Source organism: Marmota monax, unplaced genomic scaffold (assembly GCF_021218885.2).
Source record: "Marmota monax isolate L192 unplaced genomic scaffold, Marmota_monax_Labrador192_F-V1.1 WCK01_AAM20220418_F8-fsc00115, whole genome shotgun sequence".
Taxonomy (NCBI): domain Eukaryota; kingdom Metazoa; phylum Chordata; class Mammalia; order Rodentia; family Sciuridae; genus Marmota; species Marmota monax.
In genome coordinates this window covers 1962656-1982564 of record NW_026694419.1, presented here as the reverse complement: position 1 = coordinate 1982564, position 19909 = coordinate 1962656, and the positions used below count along the sequence as shown (strand labels likewise).

The 19909-nt window shown below is 38.3% G+C and overlaps 1 long non-coding RNA gene across 1 annotated transcript; it reads left to right on the top strand.

Moving 5' to 3' along the window:
• The first annotated feature begins 1654 nt into the window (after positions 1–1654).
• LOC124109549 (uncharacterized) lies at positions 1655–11155 on the top strand. Its single transcript, XR_006857008.1, has 3 exons — positions 1655–1838; positions 8432–8612; positions 10672–11155. It is a non-coding gene; the product is annotated as an uncharacterized LOC124109549 (long non-coding RNA).
• The last annotated feature ends 8754 nt before the right edge of the window (positions 11156–19909 follow it).

Genomic DNA, 19909 nt, shown 5'->3' with positions numbered 1-19909 from the left:
GCAAATTCTCAAGACTTCTTTGAATAAAAAAATATAAGAAAAGAATCTATAGAAAGCCCTTGGCCCCAACATTGTATATTCCTCCAAAATTTATCCATGATTGTTCATTTTGACCTTTCCCTTTGGCCAGAAGTCTGTCAGTATAGTTTGAAAATGTTGCTCAATTTCAAGAATAAACCATAGCTCTTTAGTCATATTTGCAGTAGAAGTAGACCTGTGATGAAATTCAGTGAACCTCAGCACTCTCAAGTCTAGGAACAGATATCCCAGGAACCGGGAAGTTGTTAAAGTATGCTCCCCAGGAGCTGGATGGGGTTGGGAATGTAGTGGGTTAAATCAGGTTTATCAGTTTACACGTTTGTTACCATGAAAATTCCCCCTTCACATTCTGAAAACAACAAGGACCATAACAAAACCCACTTAGTATATTTCCACTGGCCTGTATAATACTGTGGTTCCAATGGCATGTGTATGCATATCATATATCATACATACATATATCTATATCTATATCTATATATCTCTCTCTATATATCTATATAGCATACATATGGTATATAATTTTGTCTAATAAATATTGTAGACTTAAGTCCATGTGTGACACAGGACTTTATAATCTTATTTCAAAAAACCCTAGGGTTAAGAGGAATAACATTATAAATTGCCAATGTGGTTTCAACCTTGTGATCTACACTAGTTAGAGGAGGGGCATCAGCAGATTGGAGAAGTGTGTGCACTGCATAAGGAATATGGAAGCTGGTCAGCTTCTGCTGCTTACCCAGGGCCCACACAGCTCACTCTCTGTGTAGTCCCATGTTCTGAATCTCTGCCACCATCTTGCCATTTTGTCTCCGATGATATAAGCAATCCCCAAACCTTGGTTTCGAGCTTAGTGATAGTGCTAGGGTGGTTAGATATTCTGAAAAGCTTCCAGGTTGGTGATTCCACTTGTAATCACCTAAATATGCTGGATAAAGAAGAAAATAAATAATTTAAAATCCATAGCTAAGTCAAAAAGAAAGTTTGTGAAATTGTCAAAGTGCAAAAAATACAGCCGGGGCACCAGTCCAGGGAGGTGAACCTATCGCTGATGCATGCTGCCATCCAATGTCATGTATGTGTCTGTAACCAACAACCTTCGAAAACAGCCATCGGCCCAGGAAGGGTGAAGTGGAATGTAAATCTCTAACTAAAATTTGGACTCCTCAAATGGTTATTCCTCAGTGAAATGGTGAAGGAGACTGAAATTTGCCTTTCAAATACTAAATTAACTTTTCTGTCTTGGTTTTAGATAAAGAAAAAAATTGTGGCTCTGGAAAAGACATTTATGTGAAAAAGACATTATTCTTAACTGTTGATGTCTCAGAAGGAATCCAACTTTTATTTTATTGAGAAAATAATTTGATTAGCACAGTCCTTAGAGTCTTTTTCTGACAAATCTGGCACACAAACTCCTGGCTCAGCGGAGTTCACAGGAACTTAGGGCTGCCAATGCCTTTATCTACTTTGTTTCCCCCTGAACACCAAGCCTGGGAAAGTCCTTCATGGACCCAGGTGGCCCATGATTTCACAGGTAATTAGGAATTTTGAAATCTCTTGATGAGAATTACTGTTTAATTTGTTAAGTGTTAAATATTTGGATTTAAATCAGAAATAGAAAATTAGATATTGAGTGAAACTACAAGCAAATTAAGTCCCAACGTAGCCTGGAGGTAGCATGTGGCCATATATTTTGGTCTCTGGGTAGCTGTGCAATGTTCCTGAGCTACACGACTCCATTTGGACCTTGGTGCCACCTGCTCCTGTGACTGCTTCCTAGCACTGGCCTCTGTGGACAGGTTGGTCTCTGTCTGGCTTCTGCATCCGCTGTTAACCTGGTCACACTCCTGACAGGGCATGGGAATAGCTTCATCTCTTCTGGAGATCTATGGATTCTGAGACCCATCTCATACTTTCAAATATGTATATGTATGAAGAAGTTGTATGTATGAATATGTATATGTATGAAGAAGTTGTCAGGATTATGTATACTAAGAAAGAAAAAAATATTAGCACTGATTTACACTGTGCTTGCCTCTTAGAATCAGGTTTTTTTTTTTTTTTTTTCAAATCAGTGATTTTTTAAAAGAACTTGTATTAAAATGAAACATAGGGATCATCTGGAAGCTTAGCAGGAAAGAAAGAAAAAATGGAGATAAGTGGCAAAATATCTGTTAGTATATAAGAAATGAAATTGAAATATGTAGAGCTGTTAAGATTTGGATGTGAGGTGTCTCCAAAGCTCCCAATATTTTGCAAACATTGAACTGGTGAGGAGAGAAGTGTAGCAAGAACAATCCTGAGAGGTGTAATAGGGACTCTTTCTTAGGCTCTTGTTTCAGTCAGAATTTTGACTGCTGTGAGTAAAAGTCCTAACAAGAATAATTTTAGAGGAGGACAAGTTTATTTGGGGACTCACAATTTCAGAAGTCTCAGCTCTGTCTCACATGTGAGATGATGCAAGAAGGTTTAGAGAAGAAATGATTGGGTTTTGAGAGCCTTAACCTAATCAGTGAATTAATCCCCTGATGGAATTAACTGAATGGTAACTGAAGGTGGGTAGATGTGGCTGGAGTAGGTGGATCCCTGGGGGCATGCCTTTTGGGTATATATTTGTATCTGGTGAATGGAGTCTCTCTCTGCTTCTTGATCCACATTAGTTGCTTTCCTCGGCCATACTCTTCCTCTCAACTCTGAGGCATGGAGCCAGCTGTCTATGAGCTGAGACTTCTGAAATTGGGAGTCCCCAAATAAACTTTTCCTCTTCTAAAATTATTCTTGTTAGGACTTTTACTCACAGCAGTGAAAAATCTGACTGAAACAAGAGCCTAAGAAAGAGTCCTTGGTACACCTCTCAGGATTGCTCTGCCTACACTTCTCTCCTCACCAGTTCCATGTTTGCAAAATAAAGCAGTCTCCTGTGGGGGTTCATTTCAAGACTTCTAGTGGATTCCTGGATATTGCTGATAGTATTAAGCTTTACATACAAATACCACATTCTGATGATAACGGGAGATGGCTAAGGGGTGAGGAATAGAAATGTAAACAGCCTGAACATGCTGTACAGAGGGATATCTCACATCCCAGGCTAGTTGGGGCAGGACAGCCAGGGATTTCCTCACACTACTCAGAATAATACTACATTTAATATTTATTGAGCCCACAGTCAAAGCCATGCAATTGAAAAACTTATACATGGTTTACTTCTGGAATTTTCCATTTAATATTTTCAGACCGGCCACAGGTAGCTGAATCCATGGAAAGTGAAACAGTAGAGAGGAGGACTACTGTATTCTTGCATTTCATTTGTCCCTCCAGTCCCTCATTCTTACCCAATAGCCCTTAATGTGGTCAAAAAGGGAAATTCTTTAAAGAACTGAAATGTCTGCAGGCTTTAAGGGCATTAACATACAGATTTTCATTAAAAGAAGAAGAAGAAAAAAGAGGAAGAAGAGGAGGAGGAGGAGGAGGAGGAGGAAAACAATGAAGTCAGTGTTTCTCAATGGTCTTTCCATCTTTGCATTTTTTACCCTCCTCCAAAGCCATTTTAGAAAGCTTCCTCATCACTCTTCTCCTAAGAAATTTGAATACCAGAAATTCTGTGTATCTGTTTTATGTTCTGTCATCTTTGGAAGGGCCCCCAAAGGGCACATGGTCCCATCGAGTTAAGTGAACAGCTCTGCTTTCAATACCATCCTAATTAGCATGAAATAGTAAAAAGAATACTCCACTTGTAGTCACTTTCCTATGGAGGATTAGAATACCAACTCTACTCTGTGTATCTCTGTTATTCTAGAAAAAGTAATCAATTTCCTTGAATGTCAATTTTCTCACATATAAAACGAGGAGGAGGTTAAAATAACAAGTAAGCAAACAAACAGAACTAAAAATATCTTATCTATCAATATCACAGTGTGTTGTGAAAGAAATTTTTCCTGAGATAATTTAATTTATCAAGTCAGGGCACTCCACATGCTGGCCTTTCATCTCTCTTCACAAAACCAGGGTGTCATTAACATAAAAAGAACCTCTAGTGTTTGCACAGTAGCAATGCACTTTGGTATTTTAGTTAAGCAAGCAGCCAGATAATAAATTTCTTTACCAGGGACTTTGTCTAGGAATAAGGGAGGAGAATTTGTGCTTAATGGAGGAAAAGCCATGAAGGAAAGTCTTGGAGTATTTTTCCCTTAGAAACTCTAAAACCAACATTAAATATTGACTTCAGTGAATTATTTGCAAACAAGGGCTAGATCAGGTGATTGCAAACAATTCCTCTACAATTTAATTCATTGCTCTTCTATAAGAAACCTAATTATCTTTAGATACCCTAAGATTTCAATGTTAACTTTTATTTCTAACCCTATTTTGTTAAGTATAACACCTATATGTTAGTATTATAAAACACATTTAATTTTCAACTCAACAACTTTGAAAATATACAATTGGTTGAAAAATAATACTACATTTAATATTTATTGAGCCCACAGTCAATGCCAGGCCCTGGACTAGTTGTATTACTGTTATGGTTTTCAGTCTTTTAGTAGCTCATGGCATTAGTGTTACATACTCTATTGGTTTTCTATAGTATGTCGATCATTTTCTTTTCAATAGCCCCTGGCCTTGCTGTTTTATTTCCCATGCTTATAGTTACCCTCAGTCAATGATGGTACAAAAATATTAAGTGGAAAGTTCCAGAAATAAACAATTCATGAGTTTTAAATTGCATGCCATTCTGAGAACCATTCTCATGCTGTCCTGTTCTGTATCATCTGGATGTAAATCTTCCTTTTGTCCAGATTATCCACACTGTATACACTAACCAACCACCCAGTAGTTACTTAGTAGTTACTTCTTATCAAATATATAATATCATGATGCTTGTGTTCCCTTAATATGGACCCCAAAGCACAGGAGTAATGATGTTGATATTTTGGGTGTGTCAAAGAGAAGCTATAAAGGGCTTCCTTTAAGTGAAAAGGTGAGAGTTCTTGACATAATAAAAAAAATAAAAAAATAAAAACATATGCTGAGGTTACTAAGATCTATAGTAAATATGAATGTGCTGGGGCTGGGGGTATGACTGAGGGGTAGAGCTTTTGCCTAGCATGTGTGAGGCACTGAGTTTGATCCTCAGCACCACATTTAAAAATAAATAAATAAAAAGATATTGTGTTCGCCTACAACTAAAAAATATATTTTTTTAAAGAATGAATGTGCTATTTATGGTATTGTAAAGAATAAAAAGAAATTTGTGCTAGTTCTGCTGCTGCATTTCAAAGTGCAAAAGTTATGGCCCACCTGTGCATAAGTGCTCAAATAAGATGGAGAAGGCATTAAGATTTGCCTATGGAGGTACAGGAAAAAAACAGGGTTTTCTATTATCCATGGTTTCAGACATCCACTGGGGGATAGAACTTATCCCCCAGTGATAGGGAAGGACCACTGGACTCTAAATTCTGTGGTCAACAGTTTGGTCTGAGCTCATCTGGGCAGTTCTTCTGCTGGATCTTGCTTAGGGTCACTCATATGGCCTCAGTCCAAAAGTGGATTGACTAGAGACTCCTGGTCTAGGGAGCCTTGCTGAAAAATGGCTCTTTTCTGCTATATGTGGTCACTCTCTCCAGAGGTCTGCCTGGGCTAGGCCTCATGGCTGCTGCATACCAAGAGGGCAAACATGGAGCCTGCATGGCTGCCTGAACATGAGATTCAGAACTCACAGATCACTTCCTGGAAGCGTACTAGTCAAAGCAAGTCACAGGCCAGCCCAGATTTAGGCAGGGTGAGGATGGATTCCATCTCTTCATGGTAGAACTGTCAAGGATTTGAGGCCTTTGAAATCTGTTTCACATGCTTTCACAGATGAGTGATCTAAGATTCAGAGGGATTGTGTAACACACCTAAGATCTCAAAGCCAGCTGCTGTGCAGTAGCAGGGATAAGCTCTGAATTCAGATTTTTATGATTTCCATGCCTTCTTAACCACATAGCATTCAATTGTGCTTCATGCACATCTGAATTTCTCAAAGCACTTGTGGTCTGAATTGAGCATTGACAGTCGCCTCCCTCCATCCCCAGGAGACATCATATATTGAAGACCTAATCCTTGGTACCTCAGAATGCGAATGTATTTGGACATAGATCTTTAAAGAGATAATTAAATTAAATGAGTTTATTAGATTGAGCCCAAATTGACATGATGTTGTCCTTGGAACAAAAGGTTAGGATATAGACAGCAGGAATAGGGGAGACCAGGTAAAGACGGAGGGCAACCAACTCTGCTGACACCTTGGTCTCAGATTTCCAGTCTCCACAATTGTGACAGAAGAAGTTTCTGTTGTTTCAGGGACCCAGTCTGGGGTGCATGATTAAATGTTATGGCACTGTCACACAGATGGGCTCATCAGTGTTTGTACTGACTTTACAGGGCTGGTAGGTTAAGTACTACAGTCACTCGTATTTGATCTGACATACTTGAAATCACTCAGTAGGGCCTGCTAGTGGGGAGACCCCATCAGAAAAAGGTCTTTTTTGGGTTTGGGCACAAGATTTTCTCTTCTAAATCAAGACTCATGATTCATTTCTAACCTCCAATTTTCTCTTGTGGATATTCCTGCTGTTTTCTATGAGAAACTGATAATTTGATAATCAAAGCACATTAAATCTGTTTTTTTTTCTTACTAGGAAGGTAAAAACTGTGCTATTTGTTATTTATTTTCAGAACTCTCCTAGTTAACACTTTTTGCTTTTGCTTCTGCCTACTTTATTATTATTTTTTTCTTCACTCCAGACCAATTAAGTCAGAATGTGCATTTTGACAAGTTCCTGCAGGTGATTTTGATCACACCAATGTTTGAGAAGAGCTGTATTAGTGAACCTCATGAAGAGTTTATCTTTTACTTAGTTTGGCACCTACAACGTCCTGAGAATATTCTTACCTCATAGACGGTCATAAATCTAAAATAGTGAACTGCAATTGTAGAGATAACAAGCTAGAAGAGAGTTGGATTTTAACCACCTTATTCTAGCAGAAAGGAATCAGGTAAGCTTTACAGGGTATAGTATTAAAGAGAAAGAAGAATGGAAATTGAAAAAGGGAATGTCCATTCTAGGGACATGTCTGTCCTCTCTTGTTCTCTGATTGCTCATTTGTAGAGGATATGGTGAAAGCTTTGACATTCCCAGTCCTGTCCTACATCTGTCTCCAGCCTTACTATTGTTGAATGAGTGATGTAGTTAAACCATTTTTCAGTGCTAGACATAGGAGGGGTTTTTCCTTGCTGAATGTGCCAAGCCTGGGTCCTTTAAAGATTTTTGTCAATTATGTGAATGAAATGATAGAACAAAGGTTCTTGTGTTCCTAAGAACTCAAATCTGGGAGAATGTGGTAAGGGCCACTAGTTATCCCTCACATCTACTTTTATCCTCTTAATGACAGAAGTGTTCTCTTTGGTCTGACACATAGCTGCCCAAAATACAGGTCAAAATTTTCCGCCTTCCTTGCATCTAGATGTGGCCACATGGCTAAGTTCTTACTAACAGCAGTATAGGCCAAAGGATTTTATGGAAGTGAAACTTTTGGTGGGAGGAGGAGAGGGCCACCTTAAACGGACTGGTTCTTGGTTCTTTCTGGCTTCCTGTTGGCTGGGAAATGGATGTGACAGCTGGAGATCATTTTCATCTTGGACTATGAAGTGGAAGAGGTATGTAAGTGGAAAGAACCCAGTGGAAGGGACCAGGGATCCTGATGATCAAGACTTGTCACACTCTAGTCCTGAAGAGCCTACCTCTAATCCTTGTTCACATAAGATAGAAATAAGTTTCTATTTTTTTAAAACTCACAATATCTGAGTGTCATATTATTCACAACCAGCATTAATTCTAGCCAATCCCTAAGGCTTGCTATGTATTAAATAATAAGATCAAAATTGGAACCACTGAGATAATGGTTAAAATGTTATAAAATAAAATGGAAAAAGCGAAATTTCAATGCTTTTCTTTTTAAATTTTTTATTTGTAGAAGGACACAATGCCTTTATTTCATTTATTTATTTATTTATTGCAGTGATGAAGGTCTAACCCAGTGCCTCACATTTGCTAGGCAAATGCTATATCACTGAGCCACAACCCCAACCCTTCAATACTTTTCTTTAAAAGATATATCCATATATAGAATTGAGGAGAACTGGCCAAGTAATAATTTCCATATAAAAGACTTGTGCATGTGAGGAGAGGAGAGTTGGCAGACACAAATATCCTGTGGGTAAATAGGGTAATAAGACTGTTTAAGGCTAATGCATGCTAGGCTAAGTTAAATTTTACCCAGACCAAAGCAGGTTAGTACTCTCAATTCTCCACACTGGCACAGCACATTGGAGTATTGTGTTCTTTTCCAGGCCCCATATTCTTTGGAAGGAGAGCGACAAACTACAGCTGCTAATGGAAGGGGCTGTGAAGTATTATCCCAGAGAGGGAAAGATGCAGAGGACACTTAATCATCACCCCTAGATATTCAACGACTGGTCACATGGAAGACAGAATATGACTGCTTATTCACTTCTGCTCCCAGGCTCCCAGGTAAGGGTCACATTTACCACCAATGAATGAAAGGTACTGGGGGCAAGCTTTGGCTCCACTTAAGTAATGTCTCAATATCAAACACTACCTCATGTGTTAAGTTCAGTCATCATCAAATCACAAGTGCTCACTCAAATTCACAATAGTTAAGCTATGGAAACAACCTAGATGCCCTTCAACAGATGAATGGATAAAGAAAATGTGGTATATACACACAATGGAATGTTACTCAGCCATAAAGAAGAATGAAATTATGGCATTTTCTGGTAAATGGATGGAACTGGAGACTATCATGGTAAGTGAAATAAGCCAACCCCCCAAAACCAAAGGTCAAATGTTCTCTCTGATATGGGGATGCTGACTCACAATAGGCCAGGGATGAGGGGGGGAAGAAAGGAGGAGTGGGGGTTCACTGAGTTGGACAGGGGAGAATGGGGGAAAGGGAGGAGGTATGGGAATGGGAAAGGCGGTAGAACGAATCAGACATAACCTCCCTATGTTCATATATGAATACCCAACCAGTGTTAACTCCACATCCATCATGTTCTACCCCAAGAATGGGAAGTTCCATGTATGTTTCATATCATACATGCTTCATGTATGTTTTTCCTAACTCTAGCAATAACAACAAGACTCTGTGTGGTATGGCAGGAGAAAAACCCACTGGACTTATCTAGGGCCCTGAAGGTAACAAAAAAAATCATGAAACAAGTAGAGAAACGGATCAGAACATCTACATTTAAATTTTGAATCTTCAGCTTCCTAGTTGTAGGGTCTGGGACAGGACATGGAGTCTGTTTGAACTTTACTTTCTTCATGAGTAAAACCCAAATAATTATGAACAACTTTCAGGGTCGTGATGGCTAAAAATAAATATCTTAAGCCCTGTTAATGACAGGTACTCAAAACTGGTAGTCACCATTAACTGCTGGCTAAGATGTGAACCCAAGGCAGGTATTTTTTGCAGCTTGGTAGTTAGAAAAATTTAAACACTAGAGATCTTATAGGATTTAAAGGAGAGATTGAAATGCATTTAGTCTATGCCTCATTTTTATAATTTTTGTAATGTTTTATTTAGGAATTGTCTAGAATTTTAAAACTTTATTCTTTTGGATGAAATATATATCATAAGGACTGGGAAACTGAAAAATCATATTTCCCAGACACATGGAACCTTAGGGTTGTGGGTGTGTTTTTGATGTATTCCTGCAAGACTAAATTAGTGAAAAAATAAAGAAAGACTGTGCTATACAGGAGGTGGCATGCGAGTGTGGGAGAAATAGAGATTAATAAACAATCTTCTGCACCAACCCTGAAAATCTCTGCACAGAGAAGAAAACTGAATTACTATTGAATAAGCCTTAACTAGAATGCAATACACACTGTGCAATTTACTAGAGTTTGCAAAGGCAGAAAGAAATCTCATCTTTTAATATAGCCAAGCAGAGACAGCCCATTCCACCTGTTTTCAAGAAACAACTTGTGTGCAAGCAAAAAGACACTTTGGCACTGTTTATCACACATAGTTGATCCAAATTTCACCTGCTGTTGGGCTTGCCACCTGCGTTTGCTCATTGCTGTTAGCCCAAGGAAAACTGAATGTCTTATATCTTCATGACAGGAGGTAGCTTTGCAGCTCAGAAACAAATGCCTGAGTTTTCTGTCTCCCTGTACCACCCCCATCCCACTAAAGCCTGAGAGACAGAGGCTCTCGCTTCCTTGATGGTTACATTTCAGAGCTGGTTTTCATGTCCTTGAGAAACATTTCTGGGTTATAAAATTGGTAAGAATCTTATTCATTATTTAAAGAGTTACAAATATTTCAAAAAGGCAGAGAAATTATGATAGGTTTTCTAAAATAAGTACTCGAAGGGAGAGAAATCACTTTTTTTCTTGGTACTATATAGTCCTAAATCCAGTAATTAAAAATTTTAATAACATATATAAGCTTCGAATTAGTCAATTTTTATTACTAATTGTATTTGTTAGCCTCTCATTACTATAACACAATTCTTGAGATCATCAGCTTCTAAAGGGAAAATGCTATTTTGGCTCACAGGTTTGAAGTTTCCTCTTCATGACTGGTTGACCCTGCTGTTTCAGGCCTGTGGTATCAGAACACATCATGGCAGGAGCACTTGGTGGAGCAAAACTGCTTGTCTCATGGTCTTGAAACAAGAGACTCAGGTGGAGATGCATCTCCTGATCCCCTTTGATGACATTGCCCTCTATGATCTAAAGACCTCTCACCAGGCCCCACCTCCTAGAGGTTTCACCACCTCCCAATAGCACCACCCTGGAGAACAAAGCTTTGTGCTTTGAGGGGACATTTAAGATTCAAACTATAGCACCTGGCCTTTCATAAACATTGCTTTCTGTAAGGGAGCAATTTGAAGGACTCACTTACTATACACTTAGTCTCCTACACATATGTAAATTCATATCTATGTGTTCACTTTGAGAGGAATGTTATAATTTTTTGAGTTTGTTTTAGGAAGAGTTTGTCTCTTTATGTATATTTGAATAAAAGTAATGAATATGAATGTGATATTTCTTTTCTGTGCATATATTCTTAGAATTAAGGGATGTAAATTAAAACTACACGAAGATAACACTAACTCCCCAAGAACAGTGACAATTTAAAATAACTGATAATTCCAAGTGTTGATAAGGATTCAGAGCGTTGGTAGTGATACACAATCTCTTTGGAAAAATTATTTTATGTCTACAAAATTTGATCAGATTCATTCTCTATGACATTTATATTCTGAGGCATCTAACAGAAATGCACATGTACACCAAAAGATATTCAAGAATGTTTAAGATGATACCATCTGAATAGGCTCAAGCTGAAAACATTTCAAACTTCAGTAAAGAATTGATGAATAAACAAATTGTGATATATTTATACAATGGAATAATGCAGCAACAAAGCAAATACCTCTACACGCAATAACCTGGTGGACTTCAGAAATATAACGGTGAGCTATAGAACCCATATACAAAATAATACATAGTATATAGCTTCATTTATTTTTATATATTTGTACAGAATACGAAAAATTATTCTGTTGTGTTAAAATTCAGGACAGTTGCTCTTTTTTGAGAGGTGAGGGAGATACAGCTTGAGACGGGGTGCAAAGGTATTTTCACTTGATTCCTAGTAATATTCAATTTCTTAACTTTGTTGGTGTTTTTATGGATGTGTTCTTTTCATGCTAATCCTCTACAAAGTACCTTTATGGTTTGTATACTTTTCTAAGTGTATAATTCAATAAAATGTTTATTTAAATATGGTCAAACTATTAGGTATGAATAAAACAGTCTTACAGATATTGCATTTCTGGTATTACTATAAAATATGATATGAGGGGACTCATAAATTAATTGTAACATATATGGAAAGATTTCCCCTTAAGAAAATCTGAATCAAAGAAATCCACATTTATCAAACAAGGAAACCAGGAGGAGTTATTTATATAATACTGAATGTATCCTTTAAGGAATGAGTCTTTTTGTGCCTTAACATACAATGTGATTTTCGAATATTTTATTCCAGCATTCAAGAAGAAAATCTATTATATAATTTTTAAAAGTAAATTAAGTTTTTCATCTTACCTCTATATATTTTCCCCTGCATATTATTCTTATTAGACTGTCCTGGAATGTGATTATCATCTTTAATATCAGCAATGTGCCGTTGCATTTGCATTATGCTTAATAGTAACAAATGGTTTTCTCATTGATTGCACAAAAAGCCTCAAAGTTAAGGAAGTCAGTGTTAAACTGAAATTAAGTTTGGTTTAAGCCTGTCTTCCTACTCAATTGACAAAGTGGCCCAAAGCAGCCTCTATATACTGTGAACCTAGCTTGGTGTGCAAATTGAAACCTAACATTTGTAACCAAGCAACTGAGTTTCAGCCAATCATAGCAGCTGAAATTCCAGCCAGAGGCTGAAAAAGAGAAAAACATGACCATCTAGACAAATGCCAACTGTAGCCAATCAGGTTGTTTCTGTATTTGATGTTCTTTTTTTCTGACTATAAATACAATCTGTACATGGGGCAGGTGAGATAGGGCAGGGTGGGCATTTTGAACTATCTTTGGTCTGGAATCACAATGCCTGCTTCTAGAACTTTTTTTTTTTTGCTCATGTAGACTTTGTTAAGTTTAAGTAGTCTCCAGTTTCTTCTTTAAACAGCACATATTAGTCTTATACTCTGCATGAGCCAACAGACTTGAAATGACTGTGAGATTTCCCTAATATCCTCCTGCTCATAGAAAGTGAAGCTGCACCCTAGTCTGGCCATGTCACTTCAGCAGTCCCTGAATATATTAGGTTTCTTGGTTGTAAGCCACAGAAACCAGCTCTGATTATCCTAAGGCAAATAAAGGAAAAAAAAAAAGAGAAAAAGAAAGAAAGGGGGAAACAAAAAAAAAAAAAAGAGAAAACAAAATCAAAATATATTAGAAACATACCAAATATTTGGGGTTCAAACATTAAAAGGAAGCCGGGGGCACTCGTGGTGGAAAATTGGCAATTACCAGGCAGCTCAGTTATAGGCAGCTTCAGAAACTTGGCATCAAGACCTGTGATGCAGAAATCATCTGGTTTTGGGGATGGCTCCAAATCCAGAGAGATTGTTTTTTTTCTTTCTCAGAATTCAAAGTCTTAGGCAGGAGTCCTTACTGGCTGAGTTCCTACCCACTCCTTGACTAAAGTAAGGGGCTAGAAAAAATTTGGGTCTTGGGTGAAAGTGATCAAGATTGGGGAATTTCCAAAATGCGATGTTAGAATCAGGGACATCCCCCAAGGGGAATCTAGGGCACTCTTTTGAGTGAGTTTTTAGATGCTGAAGGGTCAAGAATCTGGTAAACCTCTTCTATAATATTTGTCTTCTTATTGGAGAAAGCACCAAACAGAGGATTCATGTCACCATCTGGAATGATGATCAAGGTGAATGTCTAAAGGCTGGTATTAGTGGAACAGTGTAACCAACTTCAAACTGAGCAGGCATTCAAGGTTGGGCTACCTGGTGGTTCCCACTGCCTTTGCAGCCTTCACTGAATACAGAGAACTGTGCTTTTTAAAACTGGCTCCCACATTTACTTTCTAGGGTGAATTGATTCTCGTCTTAACTATTGAAATACAAAATGACTGCATGTCAATCATTCTAAAGATTTGACAGGGTGGAACCAACAGAACAATAACAGCAGAAAAGCTAACGAGTACCTCAGAGGATAAGAAATAGCAATCTATAAAGAAGTGGCAACGAGACATCAGATGCTGTCAGTGAAGCAGCTGGAATAGTTTAGGAAAACAGGTGGAATTTTAAGGGGTATTAGTTTGCTAGAGCTGCCATAACAAAGGGCTATAAACTGGTTGGTTTAAATAACACATCATTTTTTTTTTCCCTCCAAATTCTGTAGCTTAGAAGCCCAAGATTAAAGTGGGCTTCTGAGAACTGTGAAGGTGAATCTGTTCAGGCTTCATTCCTGGCTTCTGTTAGGTTGCTGGTAATTTTGGCATTTCTTGGCTTGTGAATGCATTGCCCCTATCTTACCTTCATGCTCACATGATGTTTTCTCTGCATCTATTCCTATGTCCAAATTTCCCCTTTAGATAAAGGCACAAATCATATTGGATAAGGCCCAAGTCTTACCATCTCATAACTTGATTACCTCTGTCAAGACCCTATTTCCAAACAAGGTCATATTCTGAAGAAGGTGGTTAAGGTTGAAACGTGTTTTGGGGAGCACACAATTCAATAGGGAGGATGCTTATTCATCAAGAGCAATATTTTGTAGTTTGTAGTATCTTTTTATGGGGACCAAAAGGCATGTTCTGTACTGTCCCAGACATAAAGAAGAGCTTCATCTGTGAGGCAGTCAGGGATTTTTCCAGGCTCAACTGTCAATGTCAAGATGGCAGGTGTGGTGCACACCTGTGATCCCAGCGACTTTGGGAGGCTGAGGCAGGAGGATTCCAAGTTCAAAGCCAGCCTCAGCAACTTAGCAAGGCTTTAAGCAACTTAGCAAGACTCTGTTTCAAAACAAAAAAGGGCTGGGGATGTGACTTAGTCACAAAGTGTCCCTGAGTTCTGGGGATAGAGGAGGAGAGGTTGTAGACATTATGTTCTGAGGTCAGACTCTTATTAATTCTGCTAAACTCCCAGTTTCATCTGCAATGCATAAAGTTCTTTCCTAGGAAAATATTGATACTATGTAACACAAAAATTTTATTTAGAGTTTTTGTTTATTTCAATCTTAGTTTTCCAAAGCCTTGAGGATTTTGCTATCATTAATGTTTTTTTAGTCCTTTAATAGTATACTGCTAGAGGTTGTTATAGATTAGAAATTTAATAATAGCTAACATTTATTAAACAATTATTATGTGCCAGGAACATAAAAGCTTTATACAGAATCTCTCATTTAGTTCTCAAAACAATCTCATTTTATATTTTAGAAGGTCAAGGATATAGAATGCTATGAATTTCTCAAGGTCGTGGCTATTTACAGTGAGGGTAGGACTTGATTCTGCCTGGTTCTGAAGTTCACGCGTCACCATTTACAGTATTACTTAGGAAACCATTTCAATAAGTTGAGATTATCCCCAAATTTGCCTTTCACCTCTGCCTCCAAACCAGTAATTTTAAAAGCATTTAACTAGAACTCTGAAACATTGAGTGCATTTAACAGCCATATTATGCTGAACTGCTCTGGCTATCTTCTGGGGAAGCCATCAGTAAGGAAGAGTAGAGGAGGATTCCAGGAAGAAATATGGGGAAAGGAAAGGAGGAGGGGCTGGATAAGGTCATGGGACAACTTTTCAGCAAACAGCATGACTACTCTCCTCTTCCCTCCTGCCAGAAACAGACAGGAAAGGAAGTGAGGCAGAAGGAAACCTCTAGTCAGAAAAAGGGGCCAGAGGCTGGGCACAGTGGCACAAGCCCGTAATCCTAGCTGCTTGGGAGACTTAGGCAGGAGGATGAAGAGTTCAAAGCCAGCCCCTGCAACTTAGCAAGGCCTTAAGCAATTCTGTGATAACCTGTCTCTAAGTAATAATAATAATAATAATAATAATAATAATAATAATAACAACAATAATAATAATACAAAAAAGGGCTGGGATGTGACTCAGTGGTTAAGCAACCCTGGGTTCAATCCCCAGTACCAAAATAAATAAATAAAGGGAACCAGAGGGCCAGGCTCATAGCTGCCCCCTAAAAGCTACCTAAAGTGGTCCAGAACATTTAGAAGGAAAGTCGGAATATCAATTGGACCTTCATATCTCTGGGGTCTGCATTTGTGAATTCGGTCAACCATGGATTGAAGATCTATGAAAAAATTGCATCTGTACTGAATATTTTTCTAGTCATTATTCCCTAAAAAATATAGCATAACAACTATTCATATGTATTTACATTGTTTTAGGGATTACAAATAATATAGATGTGTTGTAAAGTGTACAGGAGTGGGTGTGCATAAGTTACTATGTCATTTGATATAAGCAACTTGAGTATGTGGGGATTTTGGTTATCTGAGGGGGGATGGAAGGAACAGATGGACCTGGAACTAGTCCCCTGATGACACCAAAGGAAATACCTTTTAGATGTTATCACATTATTAGAAAAAAGCATGACTTTTTCTTTGGGGTCAGCGCAGTACTCTGGGTTATTTCATGCAAAACATTCAGTGATGAGAGATGCATTTGCCTCCACCTGGTACCTGCTCTGCATGGTGTTCTACTTCTGTTGATTTAAAAAGGGGTAAGACACAGCTTCCTCAAATAACAAATGCTCATCTTCTACAGCTGGTAATGGATGAAAAACCCACTGCACCCTTTTCTTTTCAAGGTCTGGAGGATCAGAGGGTGGGGGGAGAGGCTGGATATATTAAATTATTGTTTGGCAAGCTTTGGCCTCTGAGTGTGCCTCAGGCCTTGCCCTGGAAAAATGCCACATCAAATATGCACCGGAGTGCAAGAAGAAATGAATCTTGCCATCAGTAGCATTTTGTGTTTGGAAATTCTCTATTCCAAAAAGCATCAGTTTCCAAAGGGGCCTGACTGCTTTCTTAATTGCTTTTACAACACAGCAACTTCCCTCTATAGGGAAGGTAATTTGCTCTTTTTCTCTTCCCCTGACTGTGCAAACACTGTGGCTGTTAGGATTGGCTTGAGAGCTATAAAAACAAATCCTCCATGATCTTTTAAACGTATTGGTTTCCTCCAGGAATGTGCTGATGCATTTACACCCATCTGTCCCACCCGATAGTAATAGTGGTATGATGATGACCACAGTGGATGGTGAATAGAGGTTTCTGGGCACCAGGTACTGGCCAGCCAACAAGGCACAGACTTGTCCCATGGCAGCAGAAAGTTGCTTTGTAGGCCAATAGGGAGGCTGAAAAATGGCCTGATGCAAACAAAACCTTGTCCTGACCACATCCAGGCTCTGCCTACCCAGTTAGAGCCAGGAGGCAGAGCACTTCCTCATTGCTGACAAGGCAGGCGCTCACAAAGCACTCCCTGTTAGCTCTGGACACAGACCTCCCACATCCACAGATAAAACAGAGGGGGATTAACACGCCTTAGAAACTAAGCAAATAACTTAAAGGATAATATTTAAATATGCTCCTATATCTAGATCCTGATCTTCTTTTATTCAATTTCATCATAATGTAAATAAAATAGCAGGAAATATTTTTAGTCTTGTTTAGTGTGTGCTAAAATAGCTCCCAGCCTCTCTAGGTTTAAGGGTCTGAATCTTATTTAGTTATGAATCCAGTCAGCAGGAGTATGCCAGAGGACAGGGGCAGGGAAACCCCACAGCTCTATTGGCTAGGGAGGGCATTCAAAAATGGAGCCACACTTTCTTCCTCTTCCTGTGGCCCCCTTGGTGATCTTATGTAAGTCTGAGGAGGGAAGTTTCATCAGAGCAATAACCAAAGCGATACAGTGGCTTGCTAAGGATTTATTATGACTTGTCATCTTTATATTTTTAAGTTGGAAATCTCTCTCTATTCTATTAGGCTGATAGAAAAGTGTTATGTATTTATGTTGTGATATGAAAAGGGTTTTGGGGTTATTAGGCAAAAGGTATTAAATATTTATAAAGTATGTATCAATCAGTTTTGTGTTGCTGTGACCAAAATACCTGACAAAAAAAAAGAGTTAGAGGAAAGAATTCATTTTGACTCATTGTTTTAGAGGTTCAGTACACAATGAGCTGACTCTATTGCCCTGGACCCAATGTTAGTTAGAACATCAGGGTGGAAGGGCTGGTGGAAGGAAACTTCTGGTGGCCTAGAAGAAGAAAGAAAGGGGGAAGGAGCGAAAGGGAAGATGCACCCCTCCGGGGCACACTCCTAGTGACCCACCTTCTCCCGCCATGCCCTACTTTCTTAGAATTACCACTCTGTCAGTTCAATCAAACTAGGATAGATCTAGGAGGTTACATCTCTCATAATCTATAATCTTTTTACCTCTGAATATTTCTGTATCAATGCAGGAGCTTTTGGGGAATACCTCATAGTCAAACTATAACAAAGTATAACCAATATTCAACAAGAGCTGTTGAATTATCCAACAGATTCTTTTAATATTTTTACATTATGAATTAACATTAATTCAGAGAGAGAGAGAGAGAGAGAGAGAGAGAGAGAGAGAGAGAAGGGAATGGAAAGGTCAATGACGAGATTCCAAATGTTCAAGTGACTATCACCTCACACTTCTGTACTGAAACAATTGTCTGAACGCAAACAATTTTAACAGTTGGCTCTACTTTGGGTGTCACTAGGTAAGAAAGGTTAACCTCAATGTACCTTTGTTGGAGGTATTTAACCAGCAACTTCAAATCCATTCTGAAAACCAGCTAAATAGAAATAATCTCAAGAGATTAATATGTAGAAAATAACATTCCCAGGGGTGGGGTTGTGGCTCAGTGGTAGAGCACTTGCCTAGCCATGTGTGAGGCACTAGTTTTGATTCTCGGCACCGCATATAAGTAAATGAATAAAATAAAGGTCCATGAACAACTAAATATATATAAAAAATAATTAAAAAAAAGAAAAGAAAATGGCATTCCCTTTACTCTGGAGTTTGAACAGTTAAAGGGTGGCCCTTCTAGGGCTCCTTTTCTGTTCCACTTGGGTTTATGATAAAGTAGAAGAGCCACATAACTCCACAGAAGCTGAGGCAGAAAACATCAAGAAGAAGCTTCGGGGCAGAGAAGTATTGAGTACAAAAGGCTGGAACCAGCTTGTTCTCTCTGCCAGGCTCCTAACCCTCCTCTCACTTTTTTTATTGGTTGAGGACTCTCTCTCTCTGCCTCTTTTAAATTTTGCTTCTGCCCAATAAGAAGGCTTCTGTCTCAACAGTTTTCACATGGCATCTCAAAAACAACCATTTCTATTCTCTGTATTCTGAAATGGTATTCTGCTGTTTATTCTCTGAGCAAAAATTTCTAATCATTTTATAATCTTCCAGGCTTTCTGTATGGAGGTGGTAAATATTGGGAAATCACTTGTAGAGTGTGTATGAAGCCTTAGAGAGCAATCTCATGACCACAGCCTTTGGTACACATTACTTAACACAGTTGGCTCTGGGCACATCAGGGATGGAGACATTGATATTGGATTGGGAAATAGTTCACAGATGAAATATGGACCAATGTGCTTTCCTCATGGAGTCCCTTATATCTAGGCCAGAGGTCATAGTTAAGTGTCCAATTAAAAGGCTGAAAAGATACATAGGAAAACAATTTTTTTAAAATAAACTCTTGTACTCTTTTTTTAAAAAAAAATTTTTGGTGTTGCTTTATTTAAATAAGTTTACTTTAGAAAATAATTATTTAACAAATGCTTCTGCTTTCAGCTATGAGTCAAATTCTAATCTGCATATCCAAGAAACTCTTGTACTCTTGTAGGACTAGCAACTAAATTTATATTGATGCTATCAAAAAATCTGACCTCTAGCATTATATGTTGCAGCAGGAAATTTTATTTGCAGAGAATCACCTTCCTGGGCACTTGGCAGCTATTTTTTTTTTAATGTCCTGACGAAGGTAATAAGTTTGCCATTGCTAGTAATTATAAACCATAAAAACTCAGTCAAGTGGGAGCAATTATGAAAAATAAACCATGAGTTAGTTTTTGTAGAGTTGTCAAAATAAGTAAAGGAATTTTTTTCCTAATAAATAAAGCAAGTTTAATCTTATTTGTGTGTCAGTAAGAAAGTCAGAAGTGGGATATAAAAGTAGCAATGATTCAGATAAGCAAAAAAACAATAAGCACTC